Raw genomic sequence first — 11,394 nt, 5'->3', positions numbered from 1 at the left:
GGCGGCGGGGAGCGCCGGGGGCGCCGCGGAGGTAGGCGGGCGGGCGCACGGTCGGCCCTTCAATGTCACCGGCGAAATGGGTTCCATATGTCCGGCCGAGCGAAGAGAGGAGGGGACGAGACGGAGTTCGGGGCGAGATCGCGGGAGGGGGAGGCGGGCGTCGGGGAGGCGCGGGAGGCTGGAGGGAGCGGGGCAATGGCGGGGAAGTAGGCCAAACGAGGGAGGCCGGGGAAGGCTTGCATTTTCCAAAGCTGCTGGGGCAGGTAGGAACTTTCTTTCCCCTTTGCCTTGGCCCTTCCTTTCCAAAAAGTCAGGAAGGAAGGAAGCAGGGAGAGGGCACTGCTGGGCCAAGACTAGGCAGTTCCAGGGGGAAGATGTGAATGCCAGGTGAAGCAGGCTGGTGTGGGGCCTATAAAGCCAGCTCCCCATCTGTCCCAACCCTCAAGCAGGAAAGAAGAGTTGGACCCACAAGGGGAAAGGAGGCCAAGGGAGGCTTCTAGGGTCCCTGTGTAAACATAGAGCCCCTAACCTCCCCATACCACACCACCCTCTGGGCTGAACTCGATTTGGGGAGGTTCCACCTGGATTAAGTTCCCCTCTGCTTTTTCTGAGCCCCGCTCCATCACATCTCTGTCCATGCCCCACAGCCCCTTCCTCTTCTCATACGCAGCCTCTCTCAGGGTCTAAGGAATGTGGAACTGAGCCCGTCAGAAGGTCTTAGGAGGGTCTCCAGAAACCCTTTCTGGGCTCCATCACTAGAATGCTTCTTTCCTTCCCCATCCTGCCTCCCTCCTGGGGTGACATGGGCTCCTTGGCTTCAAGACCCCTTCATCTTTGGGGAAACCTACACTCCTATCCTGAGGACATTCTCACCAATGGAAAGGGGGCAAAGAAGAGATGGGCTCTCCTTTCCACTTCCCTTCTTCTCACTGTAGTTAGAGAGAGAGAGAGATAATGAGTGTGTGTGTGTGTGTGTGTGTGTGTGTGTGTGTGTGTGTGTGTGTACAGCCTTGCAAGAGAGTTTCCGCTGTGGCTCCTTCTTCCAGGATGGCCTGGCCTCCCTGGCCCTCTGACTGGTCTTTGTTCCCATTCTCCCTGCAAGCCTTCCCTGGCTCCTTTCCCTTCACCCTCCCATCCACTTCTTTCCCTCCAACTCCTCCAGTCAGGAAAGCATTGCCTGCCTGGCCGCTTCAGGGCACAGAGAGAAACACTCTCATGGAGAAAAAGAAGATAGTAGCAGAGGCTCTGGGGGAGAAAACAGCTCAAGCAGCTTCCCTAGAGCCCCTGCCTTCAAACGCATCTGCTGGTCGCACCAGACAGCACAAGAACAACTCGGAGTGAAGAGTGAGGAACTGGTCAGAGGCAGGATACTTCATGGCTAAATGAACCAACTGTTTATATCAAAACAACAACAAACAACAAAGTCCTTTCAAAGTTGCTGATTTGAGGGGCAGGCCTAGATGTAAGGCTCCAGACCCCCTCCCATAGGCGGACTTAACAAGGGGTCCTCCCTTGATTCCATGATAATGGTGGGGAGAGACAGTCTTCTGCTTTTGTCTCCCTAGAAGGAAGAGTCTGTGTGTGAGTTGGGGAAAGAAAGGGGGAGGGGTATCAGTGCCACCTCCTCTCCCCAGGGCCAGAGGAGACAAAGACCTGAAGGAGGGTAAGAGAATGGAGGAGAAAGAGAGGGATCAGACATCCAAGTCACAGGCAAAGGCAGCTGGGGGAGGGAAGGTGGGGAAGGTGGTGGGAGAAGATTTGGAAACATGGGTAATGGCTTATGGGACTGGCTTCTAACTCTGTCCCAGCAATCTGTGGCCTGACCCAAAGACCCAATCCTTCAGCACAGTCTTTGTTTCCCATCTTCCCCAACAGGCTGAATTCAGAAGCTAAAAACATCCATTCTACCATCTGCTATTCTTCCACCTCTTTCCTATTCTCTCAGGAAGAGGTGATTCTCCCTGGGGATCCAAACCAGACTTTGTGCTAAATTCTGGAGTAACAGTTTGTGGATGAACATATCCTCTGTATATTAAGCTACATATCACACACACACACACCACTTGCCAGGAAGAGAAGAAATGTTCATGTTCTCCTCTGTGTGTGTGAGAGAGAGAGGGGGGCGGAGGGAGGGGGAGAGAGCTTCTCCAACACTCAAGGAGATGTGGGAGGGGAGGTAAGAAAATAGACTAAAAGATATGGAATCCACTACCCTCCAGGCCATTTTGCTTCCTCTACCAGCCTGCTCTACCTCCCCACCATCTCCTGTCCTGTCCAAGCTGTCCCTATCCCCAGGATCTGCCCAATTCCTTTTATCCAGGCCAGTCAGTGTCCCCAGCCACCCTAGCCTGCCCCATAAACCTCTCTCACCCAGACTCAAAAATTTGGAAGCTTCTCACACCACCCACCCACAAATCTGCCTACTAATAAGGCTGGGGCTCAGTGCTCCTGGTTGCATCAAGGACTGGGGCCTAAACAGCCAGGCCACAAGGAGGCTGATGCTATGAATAATTAACACCCGACACTGCTGTTGCTCTAATTTCCTTGCTCAAAGGTTTACACTAGCAGGCAGAGTTAAATATCACAGCTAATAGTGGCTATAAAGTCAGTTGGCCAGGCTCCAGCCAGAGAGCTAGTCGCCTGCAGCCAGACCAGACTTGGCGAAGACACTGGCCCTCTGACACTCGCCATCACAACTTCAGGGTGCAGCCTAGCATGGCCCCAAAGCCTGGGGTCAGCTCTAGACCATCAGACCCTTCCCAAATGAGGAGAGATCTGGACCTCTATGTGAAACCTTGGGGAAAGTTAGCAGCTTTGCCCCTCCCAATCCACACCATGGCTACTCCCTCCTTGCATTGAGACTTGGGAAGAGAAACACATCCCATGTCCTTAAACCCACCAACTTTCAGGGATGGATCACCCGGTTCTTAGAATATTTAGGGGAAAACTTAGAGAACTTATCCTCTCTTAGACCCAAACACACACACACACACACACACACACACACACACACACACACATAGACACTACTGAGGAAACTTTCTTTGTCTCAGGAGGTCATGAAACACTGCAGGGGTGTGAATTCATTTCCTTGTTTTGTTAGCCAGGAGCTGGGGAGCCAGGGGCTCCAGCTTCTCTCCCTACCCTTCACCCTCTGCCTCCATGACTCACTCCCCACCCCAATTAAGACCGATCCTTCTCTGCCCTCAACACTATCCCCAAACACACCAGATCTATCAATTCAGCTTTAATGCAATAACGGAATCCTCTCCACCACTCCCAATGGCAGAGGCCTTTGATTTGCTCTCCATCGATTACAAATCTCTGCCTTCAACTCCAGTAAATTATTCTGCCACCGCCACCTCTCTTGGCCACAGGTTCCTTCTGCCTCCAGAGCTGGGTTCCATCACCCAGCGCTTGAGTTGAAGAAGCCAAAATCCTGGAGGGAAGTCGCTGAAGAAAAATTGCTCGGTCTGCTGCTGCGGGAATGGGGCCTCTATCAGGCGCAGAAATCTCCTTTTTATATTAGGTCAGAGTCTTTGAATGGGTGTATATGCCAATGAGACATTTCTGGTTTACCAAATTTATACAAATCTCACCTTAATGGATAATCACAGATGCTGTAATTTAAGACCTCCAGCTATAGAGCTTTCATATTAACTGCTGATCGATTACTGTAAATTGTCTGAAGTCACCAACTCTTGGGAGCAGCGCAGAGAGGGAGGAACTACTTCTGAGGGCGACGCTCTCCCGGCCGGCCATAGAAACAGCCCAGCTTCCACATCATTTTCCGTGAGAAATGATTTATCGAAGACATGGCCATAAACAACACAACTCCCTCACAAACACACGCAGACGCACGCGCGCTCCAGCGCGTGCTCACACACACACACACACACACACAATGGCTGGCATGCTGGCCGAGAAGCTGACACCCATATTGCTATAAATCAAGAAAAGGCTGGAGGAGAGGGAGAGAGGGAGAGGGAGAGAGAGAGAAGAGGAATATTCCTAAAATCTCTATGCAATGCCTCAATGGGTATAAACACACCGAGCACCATGTGAAGAGAAATGGCAGGAAATGAAGATGGCTATTTGTCACATTTTACGACAATAACATTAATAACAAACAATAAATTTACATGGACATATAAGACGCGGTAGGTAGTGAGAAATCCCTTCTACTTACAATACCCCAGCCCGCGGTGTGGCTCCAGCGGCAGGGCAGTTTTATTACTGCCTCCCTGTCTTTCTCTCTCTCTCTCTCCCTCTCTCTTTCTCCCCCTCTCTCCCTCTCTCTCTCTCTTTTTTCTCGGGGTACAGGCTTGTTTTTCAAAGGACAGTTGAATTGCACGTCAGAAACAGGGAGACCAAGCCTGCGATTTTCCTGACGAATACATAGCTATTCTGCAACCTCGGCATTAATTATTTAATGAATCACGTGACCGGGAGGGGGAAGGGGGTCTTTCGATCTCAGGCTCAAAGGACCACTATGACCTTCCCCTTCAGGAGGAGAAATTTTTTTCCCTGCAAAATAGGCCCCCACCACCACCAATGGAATAGTAGTGAGGTTTCCTTTCACTCTCCCACACTCAGCTACCAGACCTACAGCTCTCTAACACCCCCACCCCGACAATACACACTTACCCACAGCCCACCTCTCTTCTCTCCTTTCTCCTCCTGCTTCTGCCTAGTTCGTGGAGGTGCAGGAATAGTCTGCAGGGGCGTCTGGGGGTGGGGGTGGGGTGGGCGCCGAGCCCTTCTCTAAGCCCCTGAATTTCTCAGCTTCCAATTCTTCTCTCTGCATCTTGTAGAATTAAGAGCCTCCGACTCTATTCTCTCCCTGACTCCCGGCATATTTATTTTTGTAGGACCTACTCTCCCTTCTTCCTACATCATCAACAGAATGTTGCAGGGGACCAGCTAGACAACAATTCATAATCATTTATAAATAGGCACATATGGAATGGGACTTGTCTTTTCCTCTTTTGAAGTCCCTTTTGAAGGGGCAAAATAGGGGCAGGGTGCACAGAGGAGCCTGGAGCTTCCAGAATGGAGAAGAAGCACAGGGAGATGGCTTTTTTGTCCTGGCCTTGCTGGCTAGCACTGTAAGGAACCCCAGCCTCCGGTGGGCTCCTTGGGGTGTGTGCTCTGGAGACAAAGACCAGGAGAAAGGTTTCTACACAAAAGACAGGACACTCAGCCTCTCTCCTATCTGGGACAGGCTCTGACTCAGCCCACCCCCAAAGCACCAGTGAAAACAGCGGCAGATTTGAACTTGATAGGAGGGAGGGTGAAAAAAGACACTTTGAAGTTGGCTTGGCCGCCCAGTGCCTAAGGCCCAGGTGTTTGTACCCCCAGTTTCAATTAGCAGCCAATGTAAACTGATCAGTGGGGGCAAGGTGAGGGATGGTGTGTGTGTGGGGTGTTAAAGTCAAACTCCAGGGCTAGGAGAAACCCATTCCCCTGGATCAGAGAGAGAGAGGTGTACGCAGCCTTGTTCACCTAGCAAAGAAACAAAATAAGACCCCCAAGCCCCCCACCTCAGAATGGGCAGACCAGTGTAGAGGCAGAATCAGAAGGTTGGTCCCAGCACGTGGAACTGAGGAGATGAAAAGACTTTCCCCCATAAGCCCCTCGCTGCTGGCTTTCCTCTGGCCCGGACGTTTGTTTAGCCGCTCTCGGGGTCTCCTTTCGGCCAAGCCACTGAGACCCCCAAGGAGATGAAAAAAACAAAATGCCATTTGGGGGTCCCGGAGTCGGGGTCAGCCCAACTCCACGGGATTGTTTGGAGGGGCCCAACCCAAAAGCAGGTCTCTGAAGAGAAGGTTCAGAACTCAGAGGCCTAAGCACCCCCCCCCAAAAAAAAACCCGGGGTGCCCCGGGCGTGTTCTAGCGGTGCCTGAGGCCCGGCGGTGAGACCTGCATGCGCCCAAGTCACTCAGCCGCCGGCCTCGCGGCCCGGTGCCCGGGCGCCAGCGGGGCCCAGACTCTGTAGGGGGGTGGTCGGCTTTGATTGTCCAGATAACAAAACCCAGACTCCTATTGAATTCAGCCTGCTGGCGCTGTGGGCTCCCGTCCAGCCACAAACCCATTCAAAATAGTTCCAGAAACGCAAAAAGAAAAACACTCCGCTACGTCTAAGAGAAAAATAGACTATATGCTAACGTATGAGAAAACTCAGCAATATCTGACACCGGAGAAATTCTCTCTGTCGCCTTTTTTCCCCCCAGCACAAGAAAAAGAAGAGTAAAACGAGCGGGCGGCAGGGGCCGGGCAGATCTGTTAAAATGCCCACACTCTGTTCGGATCCTGGGAATCTCCGAGTTCAAATAAACAAGCGCCGGAGCGCGGGCTCCGCGCTCTCCTGCCGGCCGATAAAGCGAACGTTTATACTGGGAGAAAGGCGAGATTGATTTACGAATCTGAACGCGCCGTTTTATGGCCGATCACAAATCCGTCAGCGCTCAACTCACGCTGGGAAACTTCCCAACTCCGCTTTCCAACCAGACCCTGCTCCCCTGCCGCCGCCGCTTCTCAGGGAAACCCGCTGCGGGGCCGGGCAGCCTCTGCGGGCTCCAGGAGGACCGGGCAACCCCCACGCTGATCGGAGAGGTTGTCCAACTGGCGGCTGGACGGTGGGAGGACCGGGAGGAAAGAGGTGGGGGGAGAGCGATCAAAAGATTGGAAGAACTCAGGTGTGCCCACAGGCAACATTGGGCTGAGGTCACAGCGGCCTTGCAAGGAGCCTGCGTGCGGCTACTCAGCCTTGAATAGGGAAAGACGATCCCAAAGCCCCAGAGCTCGGGGCTAGAACCTTTGAGTGAACCCCAACCTTGTTTTCCCATTGGTCCCTCCTCTTTCTCTTTCGTGGACCTCTTACCCCCAAAACGCCCACAACTGCTGGCTTGGAAAGTCTCCAGGGCCCTGGTCTTTGTCATTTGGCTCTATGGAGGGGTACATAATTGGTTGTGATGGGTGTATATCTCCCCTGAACCCCAAATATTTATAGTCCAGGGGATTGCCTAGATCCCCATCCTTCTCACCCCCTTTCCTTCCTGTCGCCTCCAGCCTTCTAATTTTGTCCCCATAGGGTCTCTATGAATTGGGATCTACTCCATGACAGTGAATTTTTTTGGAGCTATGGCATATTTATTTATGACAAAAGAGGAGATAGCAACCCTGGTTATGATTATTATTGTTGCTGTTTTGCCTGTAACAGGAGTCTCTCCAGTAACAGGAAACAAATCGATGAAACGCAAGCCGGTACCTGACACACATCCCAGCAAAGTTCTCACTCTCCATCTTAACTGGAAGATGGCATTTCCTCTTTCCAGTCCTGTCTTCGCATAGCTGTCTTGCCCACTTGAGGGATGCCTGCTGATGTGGCTTTGTAACATTCAGCAGGTAGAATACAGATTTGGAAAGGCTCTGTTTGGTGTGCACTTCTTCCTAGCAAGCTCCCCCCTCATCTGTTAAAATGAAAAGTTTCTGGAAAGTTTGGTTAGAACAGCGAGAGACGTGGTCGTGGTCAGAAGAGCCTGCATCGACCTTCTCCCCATCTGTCTTACTCCTCTGGCAGGCCAGGCACTCCCCGTGCGCTGTGAGTAGCTGGGGATGGGATTGAGGGTTTGGAAGAGGGAGTAAAGGTGATCAAACTAATAGATTCCTAAACAAAGGAACTTGTGAACATGTTGGAGAGGCTGGGGATGTGAATATCAGGCCTTAGATAAGGTTCCCTTGTGATGGGAGTTGGCTCACTCCTTAAGCCCTCCGAAGCCCTGAGAATGGAGCTTCTCCGATCTCTCTACGCACCTCCCTTTGTCCTTTTTCCCTGAGCTCCTTATAAGCCCCAAGCAAAAGAGACAAGAAGGAGCTGTGGCCTGGCCTAGGGAAGGGATACTAAATAGAGAAAAAGATCAGCCTCCTATTTTCCTCCCCCCAGCTGGACCTCCGGGGCTAACGTTTTTTTATTCCTCTTCTCCCTAATGATCAGTAATAGAAAAATGATTCAGAAATACCAAAACAGCAAAGAAGGGGTTAGGGGTGAGTGGGGGACAGGGAAGGAACACACCACAGCCCAAGGACCCCTCCCTACAGAGGAGGTGTAACTTTCCCTCCTAGGCAGGAGGCAAGAGCCAGCACAATGTCCAGTCTCAGAGAGGTCAAGGGGCTTCCGAGGTCATTTTGTGGTTGGAATACTGAGCTAATCGCCTAGAAAACGTGGCCTCTCCATGAACTCTCTCCTGCCTGCCTCCAGTCTCCAAACCCTCTGAGAGCCTCAGGGAAAAGGGACCAGTGTTTTCAGGGCCCAGGCAGAGCCCACTAGCTTCCTTGCCCTAAGAAGAGGTGGGAACAGAGCCTCCCAAACCCAGGGGACCAAAGGAAACCCACCCAAAGCCCAGTCTCCAGGAAGAGGGAGACCGATCAGAAAAGAGGAACATCCCTGTGTCAGCAGAACCTGAAAGCTTCCTTGTGAAGGGAGCCGTTTCCTGCTCCAGAGAGTAGCAAATATTTGTCTAGCATCCCAAGCTAGACACAAGACAGAAACAAACACATCCCTCTTTAAGCCAGCGCCAAGGTTGGAAGATTCCACCCAAGGTCTGAACTCCGTCTTCCCCAGGCTGCAGTGGGAACAGCTCAGCTCACCCACCGTTAAACCGGCACAGGAGACACAAGCACCCAGAGTGGGAAAGCGGAGTCCCAGGAGCGCCTGGGCCACATGTCCGCATTGCAGACGCACCACATGAACACACATAAGCACAGGCTGGGGCTGCTGGCCCGCCTGCAATCCCCCACACCAGAAAAGCCCTTCTGAACTGCCTGCCAAGCCGCCTTCCTCTCTGGGATGTTTCAGGGGCCCTGACACCTCCGTCCGAAGCAGTTCAAACGCTCTCCAGGTGTCAGACCCCTCTCTCCCTCTGACTGGGACATCAGTCATCATAAAAGGCAGCAAACCTGCTCAGGCATCTGCATCATAAAATTAAAAAACTAAAACTAAAAAAACCCTAGAAGACAGTTGAAAAAGAAAAGGAGAAGGCGAAAGTGTTTCTTCTTTCACTTGTGAAAGAGCTCATAAAAGCTTCCCAAATACCAGCCCGAGCCCGGCTTTGTTACCTTTCCGCCACTCGCCTCCTCTCGCCTGGGCTCCGCTGATCCCATTCATGATGAGCGGCTTCTTCCAAACTGAGAGAAAAAAGTTTGCAACTTTATGGTTCCAATTTTTTTGCCCCCTCGCAGATCCCGGAGAGACAGCTAACACTTTTTTCCCCCAACAGCCGGTCTGCAGAGGTTTGCTGTTGAATAATAACAAAGGAGAGAGGATACGTATTTAAAGAAAAGAAGTGATTAATGGTTTTCTGTATAATTCTCACATTTTTCTTAGCTCTTGTCTACACAGAATGGCTGTGAACTTTAAGCTCCATAGAAATCTTTTTTTTTTTTTTTAATTCTATTCATACCTTCCAAGGAGCAGCTTTGATTTGGTTCTATTGAGACATTCCTGGGGGGGCATCTGTTTTTTAAGAACGTTTTTTTCCCATTTCTACTAAGGACCATGGCATCTCCTTGCAGCTCAATATCACACCGTAACTCCCAGGGAAACAAAGCCCGCCTGGCTCATCATCCTTAAGTCCGGGGTGGTTTTTCATGACTCCTGGCCGGCCAGTGCACGGGAACCTTTCCCACTGTAGACTGTAGATGTGGGATGGAGGGGGGATTCCCTATCCGAAAATGACCGGCGCTTCACACATAGGAAGAACAGTAATAATTTTAAAAAACCTTCTCCTCCCTGATGACTCTGATAGGTTAAAAAAACATCCAAAGAAAACATATAGTGGAATTGGCTATTTTTATTTTCTGAAGGGAGATGAGACTAAAATGAAAAACTGTCTTTAAATAATGTACCTTCTCTGGAGCCCTACACTTTTCGGAGGCCTGAGCCCCCAGTAGGACCAGAGACCCCAAGGCTGGAACCCCCAGACCTTAGAATTTCTCAGTGGTGCTGCACCAGTGTGGCCCAAGACTTTAGAGCTTCTCAGGGTCATCTGCACCCCTTGTTCCCTTCCCCCACCCCATTCTAGGGGTGACTGAGACCTCAGAGACAGAAAGCTATTTGGTCCCCGGTCGCACTTTCGATATTTTCTATGAGAAAGAAAATGAAAATTAATACAGGAGCAGGGCTTCACAAAAGAGGCAATTTGTCTTCTTGATTATCTATTTGCTTGTCAGAGTTTGAGCTATGGCACCAGCTCGCTCCTTTGTAATATAAAAATACTCTGAAAACCTGCAAACACCCAGAAACATCTGTGCAAAAAATTAGACTCATTAAAGCCGTAAACACCTCAGAGGAACGCGATACCTTCTTATTCAGGGAGGAAAGAGGCTGGCCTCACAGAATCCTCTCTCGGAACTTTAATAACCAAAGAGCCGTCTGTCTCATAAGAGACAGCTTAACCGCATTTTATTTGCTTATGACAAATAAATCACGATATGAAAGGCTTTGCCATACTTAAGCCTCTGTGTGCTACAGTGACACATCCCCCCCTCCTTAAGGACTGGAGTCAGCCCTCCCAGTCCTTTCCATCCTTTTTTTGCACTGGAGGGGGGGGGGAGGAGAATTTTAAGCCCCCAAATAAAACCCATCCACCCCCAAAAGGAAAACTAACCAGCTTCTACAACAGGGACTCCATAGAAATTCCCATTTGACCCTCTGGGAGTGGGAAACTTCAAAGACAGACAATGTGCAGTCCATAGAGCTGAACGGACTGGGGTGCTTCCAGTACAACCGAGGTGGCTTCTGTCCATCTTTTCATCAAGGTTTCAACAAAAACACTCTGGGTTGGTCACAAGAAACCAAACATTTATTTCTATTGTCACTCAGTACAGGACACACATTTTCACACCAGCGAAGAATTCTAGAGTTCTAGACTTAGACAGCCCCAGAGGTAGGAAGGGAGGGAGCTGGTTTGGAATGTCAGCAAGAGGACAGGAGAGGAGGATGCACATGACATAAAACCAGTCATAATAATAATAATAATAACAAACGACGCAAGAACGATAATCTATGGGTGAGGGCTCTGCAGCAACGCGGTCCTCCGACTGGGAGGGGCACGTTTTATTTCCTAAGTTTCACATTCCTTTTCAGTCTGGGAGAGCGAGCGAGTCTCCGCTGCAGCACCCCCACATTGGCGAGAGGGTTGGGCCGGCTCTGAGCGCTCGCTCCACTGGGCCCTCACCCTGCCAGGCCCGGTGGGCTCTCTAGAGAAAGACCCTCGCCCAATCTCCGGGTCTCTGAGTCTCTCCTTTTAAACTTGGGCCTCAATTTCCCTGCCGTTTCCTGCTTCACCAACACTGCCTCCCCCACCCCCCACTCGCCTCATTTCTGCTCCCCAC

At 51.1% G+C, this 11,394-nt stretch overlaps 1 protein-coding gene across 1 annotated transcript in view; it reads right to left on the bottom strand.

Moving 5' to 3' along the window:
- The window catches only part of HOXB3 (homeobox B3), a 55,350-nt gene that overhangs the window by 15,541 nt on the left and 28,415 nt on the right, over positions 1 to 11,394 (bottom strand). Inside the window, exon 2 of the mRNA XM_013005773.2 lies at positions 9,118 to 9,296. The gene's annotated coding sequence lies outside the window, so the exon portion shown is untranslated. The remainder of the gene's footprint in view (positions 1 to 9,117; positions 9,297 to 11,394) is intronic.

Source organism: Echinops telfairi, unplaced genomic scaffold (assembly GCF_000313985.2).
Source record: "Echinops telfairi isolate 266 unplaced genomic scaffold, ASM31398v2 ScPeMD7_7458;HRSCAF=8496, whole genome shotgun sequence".
Classification (NCBI taxonomy): Eukaryota; Metazoa; Chordata; class Mammalia; order Afrosoricida; family Tenrecidae; genus Echinops; species Echinops telfairi.
Note: the sequence above shows the minus strand (reverse complement) of the source record. Positions and strands in the feature narration are given on the sequence as shown.